Below are 18885 nucleotides of genomic sequence, written 5' to 3'. Positions count from 1 at the left end.
AAAATTAACAGAACTAAACACATCTAACAGAGAGCAAGAAGAAAAACTTAATTTGGAAAGATTTTTTTGAAAGAATCCAAACCTTGTTAGGATTATTCCCATTAGCTAGAAAAGCTAGGCAGATATGAACTGATCAGGATTCCTCTTGAACTGCTATACCATTTCTTATGATTGCAGACCCTTATCATAATAAATGAGGTTATTCTGTTGGCCTGCTTCTGACTGAGGCTATGTGTTTTGTCTTTTTGTTTTGTTACGTTTTTTGTTAGTTTTCACCTGATAAGGTCTGCCCTCAGGCCTCTCAGGTCCCTGAGCTTACAAGTACAGTGTAGGATAATGAAGCAATACCTTTGTAGTATTTCCTATATAGATTAAGACAGAGTTATGGAGCATTAAACAAATGAGTATACATACGTCAGCGGTACCAGACAGGATTCACACAGAACTGAACAACGTAATTAGTTGGACACTATTATTTTCAAAAAGTCATAGTAAATGATAAAGGTTTGTAATGATTGGAAAATTGCTACTCACATCTACAAGAAGTACCAGATGGAGCATCCATGGAACTGCAGGCCAACCATCTGGTCATCAGTCCTTGGGATTATTATGGAAGTAGTCTCCCAGAATTAATTTCTCTCCACATGATGGACACCATAATTGCACACTGATCTGCCCTCTGAAGGTCATAGCCAATAAGCAAAGGAAAGTGATTGTTTCTCTCCGTTAATTCCTTGTGAGACAGAATGTGGAACAGTTTCCATTTGGCGCTTCCCAGTGCAGGATACACACTGATACTGGGGTGAATCTCACTGAGGGCCACAGTACTGTAATGTCAGTGGAAAATATGACATTAATATACTAGAAAACATGACAGAGAGTTCTGAGATAGCTGGATTTATTCAGCCTTGACAATATGAGGCCGAGAGGTGATGTTATTATTGTCTAGAAGTATCTAAAGGGAGAGCGTAGAAAATACAGAACCAAATTCTTGGAGATGCATAGTGATAGGACAAGAGTCAACAGATATGAATTGCAATGTGGAAATTCCAGTTAGATATAATGAAATATTTCTATATTCTGAAGATAGTCAAACACTAGAGCAGGGACTCCATACTTGAAATCATTGAAATCTGATTGGGCAAAGCTCTGAGCAACCTGTTGTGGTTGGCCAGATTTGAGCAAAGACTTGGACTAAAATATCCACAGGGTCTCCTCTAACTTCACAGTTCTGCTCACTGTGTGAATCTATTTAAGTACAAAAATATACTTACAGGTCTGTGTTAAAATAATTGGTATGATAAAGAAACGACAACATTTTTTCTTTGAAAGAAAAAGAACTGTGCATCTATCTAGGCTGAGCAATGATTACACTTAATTCTGAAGGACTCTGACCTGAAAAATAAAGTTAAATGTTATGGAAAATGTGCAGCTTCTTTTTACAAAAGCCAAAGAAGCCTACTCATAGCTACCACCTAGAAAAACACAGTGTAATGAAGATCTAAAATCAGAATTTGTCATGAATAGTGTAGTTTTAATAACATAAAAGAAACTGGGAGAGAAATAGAAAGAGAACATGGTAAGGAATTTTTCCTTGTGCTAGCAACAATAGAAGTATTTTTCTAGTTAGATAATCCACTGTGGTATACTTTCAAGAGCTAGCTGTTATCTGCTGATGGAAATTTATTTTCATCACTGTTAGAGGTATTTACAAAATGCAGACTTAATATTTAAACAAAACAAACAAACAAAAAAGAGTCCTATTTACTTTGCATTGCCTACATACCAAGGATCTTAAAAGATGTCCACACAGGAAAGAGGAAGTTGAGAAGGACTGTTTTACAGTTCACTGGGGAGAACTGGCAGAGGGTTAGCTTGATATTGGTCTGAAACATATGATTTTCTGATTTTACAATAGACCTCTGAATAATCTTTAAAATCTTGGGTCTAGCCTCATAAGTTGTTGTCGGATGACAAGCAAGACTTCTGTTTTCAGTAGCCTTTCAATAGGTTGTTTCAGCATATTCAAGAACAAGAATTTCCTTTTGGAAACGTTGTCCTGGCCATTCCTTTGCTGATACATTTCAAGGAAAAGAGAAGCTAAATTCAATAATGAAAAATACTGGGAGTAATTTCTTAATAGGTCAGGAGGTCAGGAGATAGGTATTACAATTGCCTTCTTCAAGCCTCAGGATAAGAAAATGACCAATAAACAGTTTATGCTTCTTGGTTTCCACATGAGTCTCCAGACATGTTGTATGCACCACCTGTCATCAGCATCTTCTTTGCTGTTTTTTGCAAGGAGTCACTCCTATGCTGATGATGCTAGAACAGTATTTCAATAATTCTTTGTTCTTAATAAAATATTTTGGGACATCTATATGAATCTCCATATCTTTGTATCTTATGAGGGTGGTAATGCCCTCTTTTTTCCCTCTTTTTATCTTAATGTGATGCTGTTAATGTCTAGCTTTGAAATTTTTATGAAATTGATTTAAGCACAGAAAAAGCAACATACACAACAAGTCTGTTGACAAGTGTTACATGCAAACACTGTAAGCTTTAAATTCCTCTGAGCTTTAGTCATTCACATACCAAAACATTTGAAATACCATCTTTTTTTAGATTATACATCATCTTTCTTATTAATCTGTACGTGACTCTACATTATGCTTAATTATTTGCCTTTCCTCTTGCATTTGCCTGCTATCTTTGCGTGACAGAATAGTCGCAGGTTACTAATCCATATTTCAGAATGCCAATATCATTTATGTGCACAATAAAAAAAAAAAAGTATAATCAGACTAGTAATTCTTTTCTGAACAGAGCACTTTGCTTTACAGAAATAGCATTAAAAATAATTGGATGTTGGACAGTTTAGGGATTTCATATAAATATATTAAAAGAAATATTTGTCACTTGTGAACTTATACATCACTCAAGATAGAAGCATAAGTCATGTTCAGTGCAGTTGGAAGTATGTCTTTATTTTTTGTCAGACTGCCATCTCTTGCATTCAGCTCAGCCTTTTCTCAAAGTCCTAGTACAAAACAGCATCTATCAGATGGCCTTCAGATAAAGATGAGAAACCATCTCACACAGCAGGGTAGAAAAGGAAGTTTAACTGTGTAATGTATTACTTTTTTCCATTCTTGTACAGAACAAGACATAACATTTTTTTACACATTGATTTTATGGACAGTGCATGAATAGCTCCTTTTAATGGTATTTCCCATGAGTTGCAGCCTACATTTTCAAAAATGAGAAGTGGTTTGGGATGCTTTTGTTTTTTGAAGGCTAATTTTGAGGTATCTCTGAAAAAGCCTTATTTTCAAAAAAACTCTTTAATATATGCCTACTAAAAATCAAAATGCTTCAAAGAGTCTCAGGAAGGACAGAACAGTTCCAGGCCACTTTTTAAAATTGTAAAGGTGAGGTGGTTAGGAACAATCAACCCTTACTCATGCTATCAAAGAAAAAGTAGTAACACTACTATAGTGACACTACACAGTAAAAATGGAAAGCACTTGCTGTAGTAAAAATAGTACAGCAAGAACAGTAGGAAAAACTGGCTGCAGGATAAGAGAGAAAATTAATGTATTAAAATATTGGGTTTTTTTTCTAATTTATAATGTTTTCCTATTTTGAAGAAACATAGAAAATCTGTGATAATTCACTAATTTAGTTCCATCAATGGAAAGCATTATACATTCATAGGGAAATGCAAATCTTATATTCCATCCATCTTGCATTTTTATGCTGCTGCCTGCCAGTCCTCTTGGGTTGCCATCCAGAGAGACCCAGACAGGCTCAACCAGTTGGCCCAGGAGAACCTCATGAAGTTCAACAAAGCCAAGTGCAAGATGTTGCATCTGGGTTGTGGCAATTCCCAAAGTCAGTACAAGCTGGAGGATGTAAGGACAGAGCTCAGACATGTAAAAAAACTATGGGGTTCTGGTGGATAGCAGGCTGGACATGAGTTAGCAATGTGCCCTCGTAGCCCAGAAGGCCAACCAAATAATGGGTTGCATAAAAAGAATCATGGCCAGCAAGTTGAGGTAGGTGATCCTACCCCTCTGCTCTGTGCTGGTGAGACATCACCTGGAGTTCTGCATCTATATGTGGAGTCTGGACCTGTTGGAACTCATTCAGAGGTGACCCAGAGAAATGATCAAAGGGATAGAACTTCTCACCTATGAGGACAGGCTGAAAAAAGCTGGGGCTATTCAACATGGAGAAGAGAAGGCTCTGGGAAGACCTGATAGATGCCTACCAGTATCTAAAGGGAGGCTATAAGAAAGAAAAGGGCGGAATATTTTGTGGGGTCTGTTGTGATAGGGCAAGACAAAGTGGTTTCTAACAAAAAGAGGGGGGATTTAGATTGAATATAAGGGAAATATTTTTCATGACAAGAACTGTGAGACACTGGAACAGGTTGTCCAGAGAGGCTGTGGATGCTCCATCTCTAGAGACATTGTACCTGTTCATTGCAAGGAAGTTGGACTAGATGACCTTTAAAAATCCCTTCCAAATCACACAATTCTATGATTCTACGTTGTTTGCAAGCCTTCTACAAAGTCAATAACATTAAAGTTCATATTAAGGTTATCCTTTCCCTGGAAACATACTAGTTATGAATCATGTTTGATGTAATTTCATTTTCTGCCAGCTTTTTTTGAGAACAGGAAAGTGTAAACATATTGAGAATAATTCTGGTGGTGAAAAGTGCAAAGACTGTGGTCTTGCTCAAAGAAATATATGTAATTCTGATCATTTTAATGAAAGGCACTAAAAAGCAGCACAAGAAAAAAATGAAGAATTAGCTTATCCAAATTTTGTTAACCTCTATACAAAAGTGTTCAGCAAAAATGCAGAGGTTTTTCTGAAAATCTTGAAAATGGAGATGAAAGCAACATTATTTGTCTGGAACACTTACACTATAAATGAGAGCTGAGTTGGTCCAAGAAAGGAAAGACAGCAGACACAATTTCAGCTTCTCAGTACTATAAGAATAGGTCTGTGAGATACTATGATAGTATCTGGAAGGGATTAATAAGTATAAACTGCTTATCAAAACAAAGGAAATTATAAGAAAGCTTTTAAAGATTAAAGATTTTTACATTTCAGAGGAAATCAACCCATGCTATGACAGTAGAGTACTTAAAGGGATTTGGAAGAAAAATGACATATTGAACAACCAAGTAATTCTGAACAAGAATAGGGTATCTGGATGATCTCACATTAAATCACCATTAATGCTTGATGAATGCTATATGCCAAACTGATAGGAAATTCAGAAGAGGTGGTGGGAGTGAGAAAATTCAGAGGAATTGAAGGATGAGATCAAGCCCTTTTCTGGAGCTAGACATATTTAGAGTCAGCCATGCTACCAAGATTTATGTTATCTGAACATCTGGTCCATGAAGCAAGATTATTCATTTTCTTCTTAAAAAGAGAGAAAATACAACAATTCCTAATTTAATTATAAATGAGCATGCTAAAAGAAAGAAAAAAAATGTTTCCTTGACTCCCGACACAAGAGAATCATGACCTTGCCTTGATCAACAGCTGAGAAAATGAGTATAATGATCTGTGACTGACAAGATAATGAAAATAAAAACAGAGTGTGATGAGGAGAACAATACTCAAATTTACTGGAAAGGTTATTCTCTGATACCTTTTTGATTCTATGTACCTGTCTATTTAACTCTCTGTTAACAAAGATTGGAGAAAATTATATGGACATACAATGCCATCTAGAAGCAGAGTATCCAAGACAGAAAGTATTTCATGCTGGTGATGAGGTGCTGCCCTGTCCTAAACACTGAGGCTACTCTGAGCCAATGTTGTACTCCTTGGCTCACTGTCAGTCTCTCAGTTGTCCCACTCAATAAACAGAGCACAGCAGTACCATATTTTCAGCATTCCCCCCCTTGACAACTTTCAATAACGGGCTCTTTGTAGGTGGTAAATAGCAGCAGAAAACAGCTCTGGCTGTGGGAAAGGAGGCTTCCACTATAATTTTTCTTTCTCTTCTTTAATTTTACACTCTTTGCTGCTGGTCTGCTATATTATTTGACCCTGATGGATTACATATAGATCAAAATTTCATAAAGAAAACGAAAACTGTTAAAATAATACTGAGAAAATATTAATATTACTGCACCCTTTAATGGCATTAAGAGAGTCAAGAAACCTGCATCTACTATACACTTTATAGTCTCCAAGAAGTATTCAATTTCAGAGTACCAAATAGTTTGCTTTTCACAGAGCAGCTATGGCAGGTGCAGTCTGTACATACTATACATATTATATAATCACAAACTCATGAGAGGAAGAACTTTACTGAGAGGAAGGATTTATTAGCCTAGAGATGCATCTGTGCTCCCATGACAATAACACCTTGGCAGCGTGAGTTCATGACTGTCTATGCTGACTTATATAAGCATACATTTTTAATGCTGTTTTTCATATGTTCTGAGTTTATATCACAGTCTTCTAGGTATAAACATGCAAGTTCTCGCTATTGGAGGCATGGAGAAGATAACTGCTTTCCTGGAGAGCAAATATACTGACAAAGAGATGTTTGAGACTACTGTATGTGGCATGGAGCACCTGAGAGTATTTGCAAGGTTTTATGCATCCCGGAAACCCACTGACTTGAAACAAAGCCTGTGATCAGTGAATTGCTTGAAAGAACATAGGACAGAAAGAGTTGCTTACAAACATTTTTAGTTAGCTACCAGATTATTTTGACTTTTTTTTTTCCTAGCACTTTCTAAGTTAAACAATTTGTTTGTGCTTCATTATTCTTTTTTTCTTTTTTCATGTTCCTTTGGTGTTGTTGTTGGTTGGTTGGTATGGGGGTTCAAGAGACGTTCAGAATAGAGACTGAAAAACAAGCTTGACAGGGTACGGAAGAGAACTCTGAGAACAAAAGCTGTCTCCAGGAGACAAGCAGAAGTCAAGTGGGCCACATAATTTCCCCGTGATGACGACCCTGAAGGCAGAAGCAGTGTGAATAGAAGCAACTTGTGGCCCTGATTGGAGGAGCACTTGTATGGGCAGTTAGTGTCTAGACGTGCAGGAGACTTGTTAAGTGTTCTGTTGACATGTAGGGGGATAGAAAGTTACAGGAGGGAGCTTGGAGCTGTGTACAAGGGATGTTAGAACGTGCAGTAAAGGATTTGGGTCGTTCACACGCCTCAGTCAGTGAGTCAGTGCCTTCAGATGCAGCAGGTTTCCCTCCCTCCCTTCCTCTCTTCCTCCCTTCCTTCCTTGTAATTGTGTTCCAGGTCACCAAGTTCTGAAGCCCATTTTTACCCAAAAAACAACACTGTATTTGAGAGAAGTCAAAACAGAAGAAAAAATAAAAATTGCAACACTTTTTTTTTCGAGTGTATATAAAGTCAACTCTTGAAAGTGTTAATGTGTGTACGTAACATCATATAACTAGTCAGAAAACTATTTGTTTTATGTTTCCAATCCTGCTAAGTGCTAAAAATATCATACAAAGAGATGGTTCTCAGCTTCCATTGTATTCAGCAAAGTCAAGAGCATTCAATACCTCTGAAAAGAAGCTGAGAGCCTTTAAGTAGTAGAATCCTCAATAGAAAGCTTTGCTGTAACTATTATTATTTGATACTTATTTTCTAGGTGCAACTTTGGCACAAACATGTCATACAAAAATAATTTTTTATTGAAATGTATATTAGAAGACATGTTCATGGCTTACTATGATGCCATAACATACGTGTGCATCAGGTGTTCAGTGCGGTGCACGTAGGGGATCTTCTGAGAGTTGCTTTCTTCCCAGAAAGAATCCATATTGTCTCATAGGCGTGACATATGTGGGAGAATATGACATATGTGCTACTTCTGTCCTGGCTATTTATTCCTCTCCTTTTTAGGACTTTTTTTTTTAGTACTTGGAAACCCAAATTATCTCAAGATGTTATAATCATCAATCAATAGCATGACATTATTTGGTATAAATGGTTAAAAAAGTTACATGCATACACTAAAAACTTACAAAGCTGTTACTATTTCACTATTTAAACTAAGATAGCTATGATTCTATAGTGCTTTTCTTCAAACAAGATTTGTATCTCATTAATTTTTTTAATGCAAAATATAAAGCTTAGAAGTAACCAAGTCTGTAATGTTCTGGTTTAAATTCATCAAATACTAAAAATTAGGTAGTGGGATCTGTGATTATTTCCTCTTTTGCTTTACAACATCCAGAACACCAGGAATAAGGGGATTTAAGGGATTCAGTTTGTTGCCCATGTGGCTTACAATACACTCTATACAATATTTTATATTAAAAAAACAAAACAACCCAAAAACCTAATTAAATATTCTTGCTTTGACTGTAGTCTAGGTAGAAATGTAGCTTCATGAGATGTAGTTAGCACAGAAACAAGAAACTGATAAATGCAAATGAGAAGTAGGCTTAACACTGCTACTTTGAGTTCAGTGCATCATAAACTGAACTGTACAACTTCCAGCTAATCCTGTGTATGTAGGCGGATCAAGCGCACATTTTGCCAAATGGAATGCAAGCAATATTGAAATGGTCTTCTGTAAGGAAATGCTAAGATTCACACAGAATCTGTATAATGTTGATGATTTTAATAGGGAGAGAAGGAGTAAAAACTAATGAAGAATCTCATACCTGTAAGGCATACAAGTGTTAGCGCCTATATGTAATGAGTTTCCATAATGAAGAAAGAGATATTACAACATAATAACATATTATGTTATTTGGGCACTTGCATTGGTTTTCGCCCATAACATTTCTAATACATCTAGATTTTTTTAGATAAAAATCACATTAAATGAATAAGTTGAAGTTGTCATAATATTTACACATTTAAGTGGTCCCAAGTTGCAGCATTTCGTATGCATTTCACACCAAAGTAAGTAATTAGTAAGTCAAGAAAACATTCAGAATTAATTGCTACTCTGAAGATAGCACCTGACTATCAATTCTGATGTGCTTTCTACAAATTATGCCCTTCTGATGGCATGACATCTTAACTCTGCTTTCCACAAACATGATGGTAGGGGTAATAGATCATCAAGGTTTAAGCCTCAAGAATATTGAAAATGTATCTTTTAATGAAATGGTGTCACAGTGCTCAATTATTGTCACTGAAAAGTCAGTAGACATCTCCTGGATCTACTCAAGCACTCCAAGAGATTTTTTGTCTTTTTTTTTTTTTTTTTTCTAGTAATGGTATAGAATACAGCCTTCTCACTACAGATCTTGTGTTTTCTGATGGATTTATAGGGATCTGATATTTTAGCTGGAGGACTTCATTTCAGTGAATGTGAAGTTCACTTCAAATTGGGTGCTTTCAAGAGTCAACTAGAAATGATAGAACAGAAGAAAAAATAAATATAGATATATTGGTATCGTATATAATATGTGGATGATAGTTATGATACTAATGGAACCTTATATTGAATTCCTTTAATTAATTTCCTTAATTTCACTTTAAAATATTAATAACCATTGTGCTATAACCAGTGCTACTTATCCAATATGTAAATAAAGTGAGGCAGGAAGAATTTTTTTATCATTGCCATCAGCAAAATCATAGCAAAACACATTATAATTAGAATATTATGTTTGTTCCACCAACTTAATATGATTAATCACCAACTTTAAAAAATGTCAAAGAAAAGCGTAAGAGGAACAGGATGAAAATGAGAGGCTTATGAGAGATACAGCCTGAAAAGCTTTGTATTTTCTTCAGGTAGCAGCAATATTAAAAAAGAATTTGAGGACCTTACCTAGTGAGAAGTGGCATGGGATCTTTCCTTTTCAGTCATTATTATTTTCATCCCAAGGAATTTAGATGCTGGATTCCATTCATGTTTGAAAAGATTCTTCATAATAAAGAATTTAGCAAATCTAAGAAGAACTTCTGTAGTATTTTTAAATTCCTCTAAAAGATGTTCTTCTATAATGTTGAGAAACAACAATAAAAAGGCTGATTAATTTAATTCTAGCTTTAAAATTTTGAATATTATATTTTATTATTCAGTCAAGTGTTCTGTACTTTAAGGTATTTCTTAAGCACATGACCAAGACAGTGATTTGCTTCTTTGTACCTCTTAGACATCAGAGAAAAACATGTATTATATCAAATTGTGTCATGAATATAAAATGACAAGATGATAAAGACAGATTAAAGGGAACATAGTCATTTTTCCTCATCCTCTTCTGATGGGATACAAGAAAACAAGATTGTCTTCTTTCTATTTAGCCTTTAAAGTAAAGAAAGAGAGAAAATATATTCTCTGCTTCTTGACTGCAGTGTCCTAATTCTCACAGCGTAGAACTAGTACACAGTGCTTTCACATTACAGAAAAAAACACCAAAGGTGTAGGTTGAGAATGTTCATTGAGGATTTAACTAACATGATGCAAAAACATATCAGATTTTCTTGTAGTTGAGAATAAAAACTAGTTAACAGCTGAAAATCTAGGGGGGAAAAAAAAAAAGAGCAGTCATTTCCTTTGAACTTATTTGGATGTTCTTGAATGTAGAAAAGATATTCCCCTGAATATTAAAACAGATTTTAGATTTCATTTTTTAGTTAATTTGACACTGATACCGAAATGACTGTTTATATTTTACATTTGTATTTCTTCTGTTCACTTGAATCATTTACTTCTTGTTAGATTAGGAAGTTAGGAAGTTCCCTTATGAGTCAAAAAAGTTTGTTGTCACCTTTAAATGTGTCTTTCTGTTTGATAGTCCTTAATTTAATGTGTACGAAGATGCACAATATATTGCTACTGATTTGAATTTGGCTTCATTACACAATTTCTTACTTTCTGATAAATCACACTTGTGCATGTGGCCTAGTTAAGCTTTTCTGCATTCTCACTAGCTAGTAGTAGTACCTGCGCATAGTATACATAGTTCAGGAGCATTCCAGCAGTTTGCATTTCTTTATTTGCAGTGTTTCAAATGATCTGTATTCATATCTAACTTAATGTATTCATTTGTTCTATTTTAGATACGATACGATTTTCTCTAGCATCATAAAGGCTCTACAAAGAAAGAATCACTGGTCTTTGTAAGTTAGCAATGAGACAAGGTCTGGTCTCACTAAGAGTGTACCTTTCATTTGTCTGCTACTGAAAAATGTGTTCCAGGCAAGCTTACTTTGATATTCATTAGGCAGTGTGAAAGAACACCTCCTTCTGAGCCATGCTAAATGATCAGAGATGTTACATCTTTGCTGTAGTTTTATGTTCCTGCTTTCAGTCCATCATGCTTGGTTTTCTCCCAGGGGGGTAAGGCTAACCACAAAGAGATAGGTTTCTACAGTAAATCTTCTGAGGATTAGTGAAAAAGGGATAAATCTTCTATTGATTTCTGAGAAAATTAATTTTGAATCTGAAGAATCAAAATTTTTGACACGGACTTTTTGAATGTATCACAAAAAAAATCAGAATGAGGGACATGACATAAATAGTAGGGAAATCTTAATGTTCTAAGGGCTTTAAGCTACTTTACTGTAGCTTCAAAGCTGGTATAAAAGGTACAACCAAGCTACCTTCAATAAAAGTGTCATGTTATTTTTCTCCTTTAAAACATATTTCAGTAATACTACTGTTAAAATTTTGAGTACGAATATGATTTTCTCTCATCCGTTTCAGAATTACAGATGGATGAACTAGTCTTATGGATTTTTTCTAACAGTGACAAACCAATTTTCATTATAGTTTTTCTATTCATTTGTAATTTTTACGAATGTTTTCATTATCCGGTTTTATTTGCTGGACAGTCTATGGACACAGTTCAGCTGTTTTTCACTCATTAAGGTGGGTAGAATTTTACTCATACACTGATATAATATAATTCCCTATTCTTGCAGAGTTACTTTTCCACACCTTCAAGCAAAAGCCACCAAAAGAACTTTCCACATAGCTCTTGACTATAAAAATTCCTGTGAAGTAAATATATCTCAAACATGCATCCTTTTTCAAGCAGATGGATTTCAGCAGACCCAGTGATGGACTATGTTAATCTCAAATTTGAGTACCAATCACTGACTGAGTGTCCCAATCTCATACAGCAGTCATTATGGCTTGCCTTTTCACGTACTAGTTAGTCTTTAGACTTTTCCTCTATTTGTTCTCAATAACAAAAAAGACTAAAATAGAAAACACTGTCCTCCAAGATTTTACTTGCATCTTGCACTGAACTTTGGTACTAATTCTGCTCTTTTGACTCAAAAAATATCATGAATTTGATCCTTTATTTTCTGGCCTGCTCTCATAAGACCGAGGATAGTTTAGAAATATTCCTTAGTATTCTTCTAGAAATGAGGCAGTGCTGCAATCATATGGTCTGTCCTGTAAAAAGTTTTCAATGCATTTATTAATTTCAGACAAATTTATAGAGGATTAAAGGTCGTGAAGATAATTAAAATACAACAAGTTTCATGAGATCAGCAGTTATTAGTTCTGTTTGTCCAGCTGTTAAGACCATCAGCACACATATGCTTTCTGGCTAGAAGGATCACACACACCCTGCAGTCAGCCACAGCACATGCTGTCTCTTGTCCATCTGGGGCAGCTGCAGAGTAAGCTACAGGAGAGGAACTGAAAGATTTGCAAGGATTTTGGAGGTACAATAAGAAAAGTATGATGGGAAAGCAACTTAGAAAATGAAGGACACTGAATATTACAGAACTATTGCCCTCCAGATCACCGTGTTATTAAGTTATTCTATGTGAGTGTCTTATTCGACAAGTATAGATTCTGTTTATGTAAAATGAGATGTAAAAGATTTGCTAGATTAACTAAGGCTGGATTTTTATTTTATTTTAATTATTTTTTTTTTATAATAATAGTTTTCTCAGAGAAAATAGCTGCAGAAGTTCTGTTTTATCAGACAAAAATAATAAAATTAGCAAAAATCTTTGCATTGTTCATTGACCATGTTAGTGAAATATTTACTATAAAGCAGCATGCTTTTGTTCAGCTGATATTTCTGCATCTATGGAGTTGGCAAACTACTTAGATCTTCTATTCTTGTAAATTATTAGTGCTATTACTGTTAACTGTAGACTAGCTACAGACATATGGTAGCTTGAAGTTGTTTGATGTGTTCACTTTGAAGTTGTCTTCAGCTGTCCAAAGTTCGTTATTCACAGTTTGTGACAGATCCTCACCATTTCACATAGTCTCAACTGCTTTCTGATTGCATGACTGCAGCTTCACCAAAAACATTTGAAGCTTAGATATCATATCAATATTCATATGCAGACTCAGGTATTCTCCCTAAGGAACTGACACAATACAACTTTTGGCTTGATTAAAAATCTACTTGCATTAACATTCAAAAATATATCACAATCTTTGCAGATCATCTGTACAACTGTAGTTTTAATGATCTTAAGATGTAAAACAAAAAAGAAGATACCCCTAATCAGAGAAATAGAAAAAATTCGTTACAGAATTAGAAAACTACTGAGATTAAGATCAAGGGGGAAAAGCTGAAAAGACTTTAGCACCATATAATTTTCCATGTTTTCACCAAATGTATTAGCTGATACACAAATAGGTTATTACCACTAGCAGCAAATCAGAACTGATATGTTACGAAGAATTCATTCTTTTTCTTTTTTCTCCAGCCTTCATTCTTGACTTTATTTTATTTGCTTACATGAAGGCTAATCTGACAAACAGAAACTGCAAAATCAGACATCTAATTGCTCACAATTTAGTTCTAATTTCATCTGTTATTTTTCTTTCTGAGATTTAATCTCTGTTAAAATGTACTTCGTGGATCTTAGTTACATATGTCAGCCTGAAATTTGCAACACTCTAAGTTTCATCAAACTTCATTTACCTCCCAAATCAATTTGCTTTCTACATCTTCCTTGAGCCATTTATCTGGACCTTGGGATTTCTCTACTGAAATCTCATCTTTTTATAGCTGCGTTAAACCCAAATGTCCTACATTCGGTTTGTAAATCATGCTGTCCACAAGAACAATATATGAGCAATGGGTCTGTATGAAGGGTTGAGTCTGAGGTCTCTCATGAGACTTGACTATTTTAATTAAGTGCAGAAATAGGTATTAAGGATCATTTGGCTTTATCCTGATCCTTAAATTGTACTTTCTCTTCAATCCAATGCATTATTACAAGCAATACAGTTGAGATTATGTCACTCATGAAAATTAAGAACTCAGAGGACAGGCAGCTCAACTATAATCTCTCTGACAAGATCTGGGAACTGTTACTGTCATCCCGTCAGGAAAAAGTTATTAGCATGGAGTTTATGATTTGCAACATGTTGAAGTGACTTGTTCTCATTTTTAAATTTTTTTTATCCTACAACTTCCTACTATGTCATCCAGGCAACTGTTTTGGGAGCTGGGAGATATGGTACAGGCACACGTTTAAGTCTTCTGGAAAACTCTTGAATTATTTATCTATATCAAACATTTTGGTAGTTGATGATTTCTGAATGCTCAAAAGCACTTGGTTTTAAAGGACATCAAGATAAATGGATTGAGAATTTGTGTACATAACAAAAAAAAAAAAAAAAAAGAAGAAAAAAACTCTTGTATTTGATGTAGAAAATGTGCTCCATTAGTCTAGTAGTGTTTGAAGAAAAAGTTCATAAGTATCTTTCACAGCGAGGAAAGATGACTTCTGATTTAGAGAGATAATGGAAATGTTTACTTTACATGACATTGATTTTTGTATTAAGCCCATGCTCAATGTCCTTTGAGATACCAGTTCTGCAAGTAAACAAGGTTTATACAGAATTGCTATAGGTATGGAGGCATAAATACTAACAATCATGTGAAGAACGTATAGAAGATTCTGAACACAAAAATAAAAGTTTTATTTGCTTGCAAAATAAAAACAAGGAAAGTGAATCTTATATCAGATAATCTTTTCAAGGAATATTTAAAAACTCACCCATAACAAAACAAAGCTATGAGCGTAGTTTATAACAGGCATAATCTTCTTGATGTGCAATTGCAATAACAATGATCTTTTGTTTTGTTAAAGTTAATGATCCTTAACTTTGCCTTGGGGCATCTGTCTCACCTGCTAATCTTTAACTTCAAGTATGAATAGCAGTGTTGTAGTGATGCTCTGTTTTAGAATTAAGGAAAATACTGTTACGGTCATAAGGCTGTACTTTTATAGATTTGTGAAGTGTATGTCAAGGGTGAGGTGGTTTGTCTGTGATCATAGAAAATCTGTGAAGTGTGGAGGGCAGTGGGATTTGTGAATCTTACCTATTTCTTGCAAAAGTTGTCTCTTCAGAGTTTAAGGAGGTTAATATCCTCAGTGTTCGCATCTTTTGGCTGTGAAAACAGGAATGTATTATTAATGTGCAATGTTCCCTTATGACAGTTTGTTATGCAGTTGCTTTTTTTTTTTTTTTCTTTTGAGTTTCCAGAAAGTGCCAATAGATGAAAATTAATGGATTGTAATACATTCAATAAACATACCTCGAGTCAATATTTAGACTGCTTGGTTTTGTTTTGCTTTAATTTTGGATGTGACTTTTCAAAGTTTAGCTAAATCTACTAAGTATCAGATGAAAAAAAATTGGTAAATTTGACTGGAGACTACCACTTTGCACAGGTGCAAATGATTTGGATCATATGGTAATTTATTGGGAGCTAAGGGCACAAATCCAATTTGCAAGAACAGATGCTCATCTCCTTTCTCTACATGAGAGGCAGTGAAAGTAATAAAATAGAAAAGCCCCGGATTCTGTGTTCCGGATTCTGTGTTTTTATGATGTGATGTTAAAAACAGAAAGATAAGGCATTGGAGAGTGGAAAGTTCATGGAGGCTAGTGTTTCCTTAAAAAAAAAAGCAAAAAACAAAAAACCACCCTGATTTATCTATGCCATTTATTTACAACTTCTTCGGTGTTATTATTATTTTTGTTTTTTTTCCCTATGCTGCACAATTCCCCCCAGCACAACTCCCTTCTTTTCTCATCTCTCCCCTTTTCTTGATCTCCGGTGGCTTTTGAATCCATTATGGTGCTCTGCATAAAACAAGCTCATGTCAATTCACAGTCTTTCATCTTCTTTTTAATTAAATTCACTTGTTTTGCCGGTGGCAGCATAAAAATATCTGTCGCAGTTTATTAAAATCTTACATTATGAATATGTATTTAAGATATAAACTTTCAATATTTTTTGCACATAAACTGCCTCACAGTGAAATGTGGAAATGGGAGGTGGAAGGAGAAAAAAAAGAAAAAAAAATCTTTTTTTTTTTTTTTTTTTTTTTACAGAAGAGAAACAGGCCATTTAATCTTGTGTAACTTTAAACCACAATATTAAAAATATTTCAGGTTGTAGTTAACATTCTGGAAAAATAAATAAATAAATAAGCTAATGAACCTCATAGTCAAAATTCAGAGTGTATAATTAAATGTTCTAGAAGCAATGTATCCACTTTCACTGATGGCTTTGATTTTGTTCAGCACCTTGACATTCATTTTTCCTTTTTTACAGTGTTCATGAACTTTCTTCTGTTATTGAAACCTTCAGGCTACAGCAAAACTACATACAACGTTTTCCAAATATGACTTTCAAGTAGTATTGAAAATTTTTTCAAATGACTTGAAAATCTGTTCCTCTGTTGAAAATTTATTTCCTTCCTTCAGTCAAGGATCTTGGACTGCTTTTCAAAAACAGCCTTAATTAGTTATCTGTTAAAATTAATAATGGCCAAAATTAATTTATTGGTCTTAACTTTCAGAATATTTAACTACTTCATTTTCCATCTTTTTTAGCAACAACATACACTGTTCTCCAAATGACTTAAGTGATGTCAAAGCATAAAATGACACTGTTTCTAGCAGAACACATTCACTAGGTTTGTCTCAAACTTTGCACACATATAAAAAATTTTGTGTGAACTTTTACTAATGCCTACATGGACTGCAACATCTGTTCTGTGGTCTTGCTTACAGAAGCATCTCTTCCAAGTAACCATTGCAGGATATTGCTGGTAGAGTAATCCTTAAATCATCAACTGGGCAATATACTGACCCTACGTATATTCTATCTGCATTTCTCATGTTTACTTCTTTTCTGATTCCTTCATATATCTTTCTAATAATTCGGTCCAACATATTGCAAAGTCTGATTGAGCATAAACGCAGATTTCAGTCAATTTTTCTAAGACTATGATCATACTGAGAAACCATTAGAGAACCCTTTCCACTATAGCGAATAAGTATTTACTTAGATCTTTGTTTCCAACTCTTTCTTATTCCCAAAATGAAAATTGAAAACACAGTGTTTCATAAGCTACTGCCCCTGGTCTGTTTTGCCAATTTTTTTCTGTTTTAATTCATGAAAAAAGCTGGGGCTTCAAATAGAAGATCATGATTGTAGAGAGAACTTTAATTTCTTAAGGAAATATGATGAAATTATTTAGTTGGAGATCTGTTGTGGCAAGACCCCAGAACATTCTAAGCTTTGAATTTGTCCAAAACTTTCCTGTGTAGAGAGTTCTTCAAAAGCTTTAAGTTTAAAAATAAAGAAAACAAAAAGCTTTTTCATAACTTTTAAACAAAGGAAGCTCTAAGTATGGTCAGATAGAATAGAAACAAGTAGAATTAATGTGATATTCTGCTGAGGCCTTGCAGGCAAATTCCTGCTTCCAAGTTTGGTTTTTATCAGTTCAATAACTTTCAGCTGGAGCAAGCTCTGCCAGGTCTCTTGGCTTCTGCAGAGCTGCTCTTTCTGTCATTTCTGTGGTCTCCCTCAGATATGGGCGACTAGTATAGGTACAACTGATATGCAAGATAAGAAGTGACAGCTGCCCTGGGACTGCTTGTTCCCTGATGCCTTTCCCTGAGCTACCAGTTTGGATGCCTCTGTTGTGACTTATGCTTGGCTGCTCTCAAAGAAGCAATCTCTTCTTTCTGCAGGATTACACAAACATTATCATTTTGAAGGAACATGAAGATAATGTATAAACATAATAACATGTAAACTGAGAATGAGATACCATCCGTTGCACAGTCAAGTAACTGTCTTGGATTTTTTGGAAAAATAAAATTGATTTGGGAACATAAATAAATCAACTTACTAATAACCAGAAGGAAGATTTGTGAAAACTGAATTTGGCAGAAAGGTGGTAGGTCTGAGGCATTCGTTTTTAGTTGTCCACATCTTCAGCAACTATCCAGGTGAGTATTTTGGTTCTGTCTATAATAACTGAATACTCAACCCATCCAGAGGTAAATCACCTCTTCTATTTCAGACAGCAGTCTGTAGAGGTGCCTCTTTTTTTTTTCTTTTATTTCCTGATTGAAGGAGTAGAAGAAACTAGGCACCAAAGTTTTAGTTGTGTATTTGTTGCCTAGTGTTGGTGATATTGTTCACTTCAGACTTCTTCAAAAGACTTAGAATGTTTTGATCTAGTGTTTTTTAAATGAGGCATCTGATCTAGTGTTTTTTAAATGAGGCATCTCAAGACTTCATTTCATAATCACATAGATTTTATTTCTAAATAATGAAATATGACAAAGTAAGAAAACAAACCAGCAAAACCTGCCATGTTTTAAGATCAAAAAAATACTTCTGTTTGAAAGAAATACCTGTTTAAATTTGGAAATGTTTTCAATCATTGGAATTTCCTAAAACACAGAAATCCCTTAGTTGCTGAGCTTTACTGGCAAAAAATAAGCATTGAGAATTCACACAAACACATTTGCCAGCAATCTAGCTTCAGGAACAACAGAAAATAGCTTGATAGAAGAATTTGGAGTGGGTGAAAAATCATGAGTGGGCACAAGACAAATCTCTATCTATCTATCTATCTATCTATCTATCTATCTATCTATCTATCT

General features: G+C 34.7%; 1 long non-coding RNA gene across 1 annotated transcript in view; it reads right to left on the bottom strand.

Moving 5' to 3' along the window:
• The window catches only part of LOC122178505, a 46876-nt gene that overhangs the window by 18917 nt on the left and 9074 nt on the right, over window positions 1-18885 (bottom strand). The window contains exons 2-3 of the long non-coding RNA XR_006178356.1: window positions 15293-15361; window positions 9802-9971 (exon numbers count right to left, since the gene is read on the bottom strand). This is a non-coding gene — a long non-coding RNA (uncharacterized LOC122178505). The remainder of the gene's footprint in view (window positions 1-9801; window positions 9972-15292; window positions 15362-18885) is intronic.

This window comes from Lagopus leucura, unplaced genomic scaffold, assembly GCF_019238085.1.
Source record: "Lagopus leucura isolate 7727_CA_CO unplaced genomic scaffold, USGS_WTPT01 Super-Scaffold_100002, whole genome shotgun sequence".
NCBI classification, from domain to species: Eukaryota; Metazoa; Chordata; class Aves; order Galliformes; family Phasianidae; genus Lagopus; species Lagopus leucura.
The sequence above is the reverse complement of the archived record's forward strand: the minus strand, read 5'-3'. Positions and strand labels throughout refer to the sequence as shown.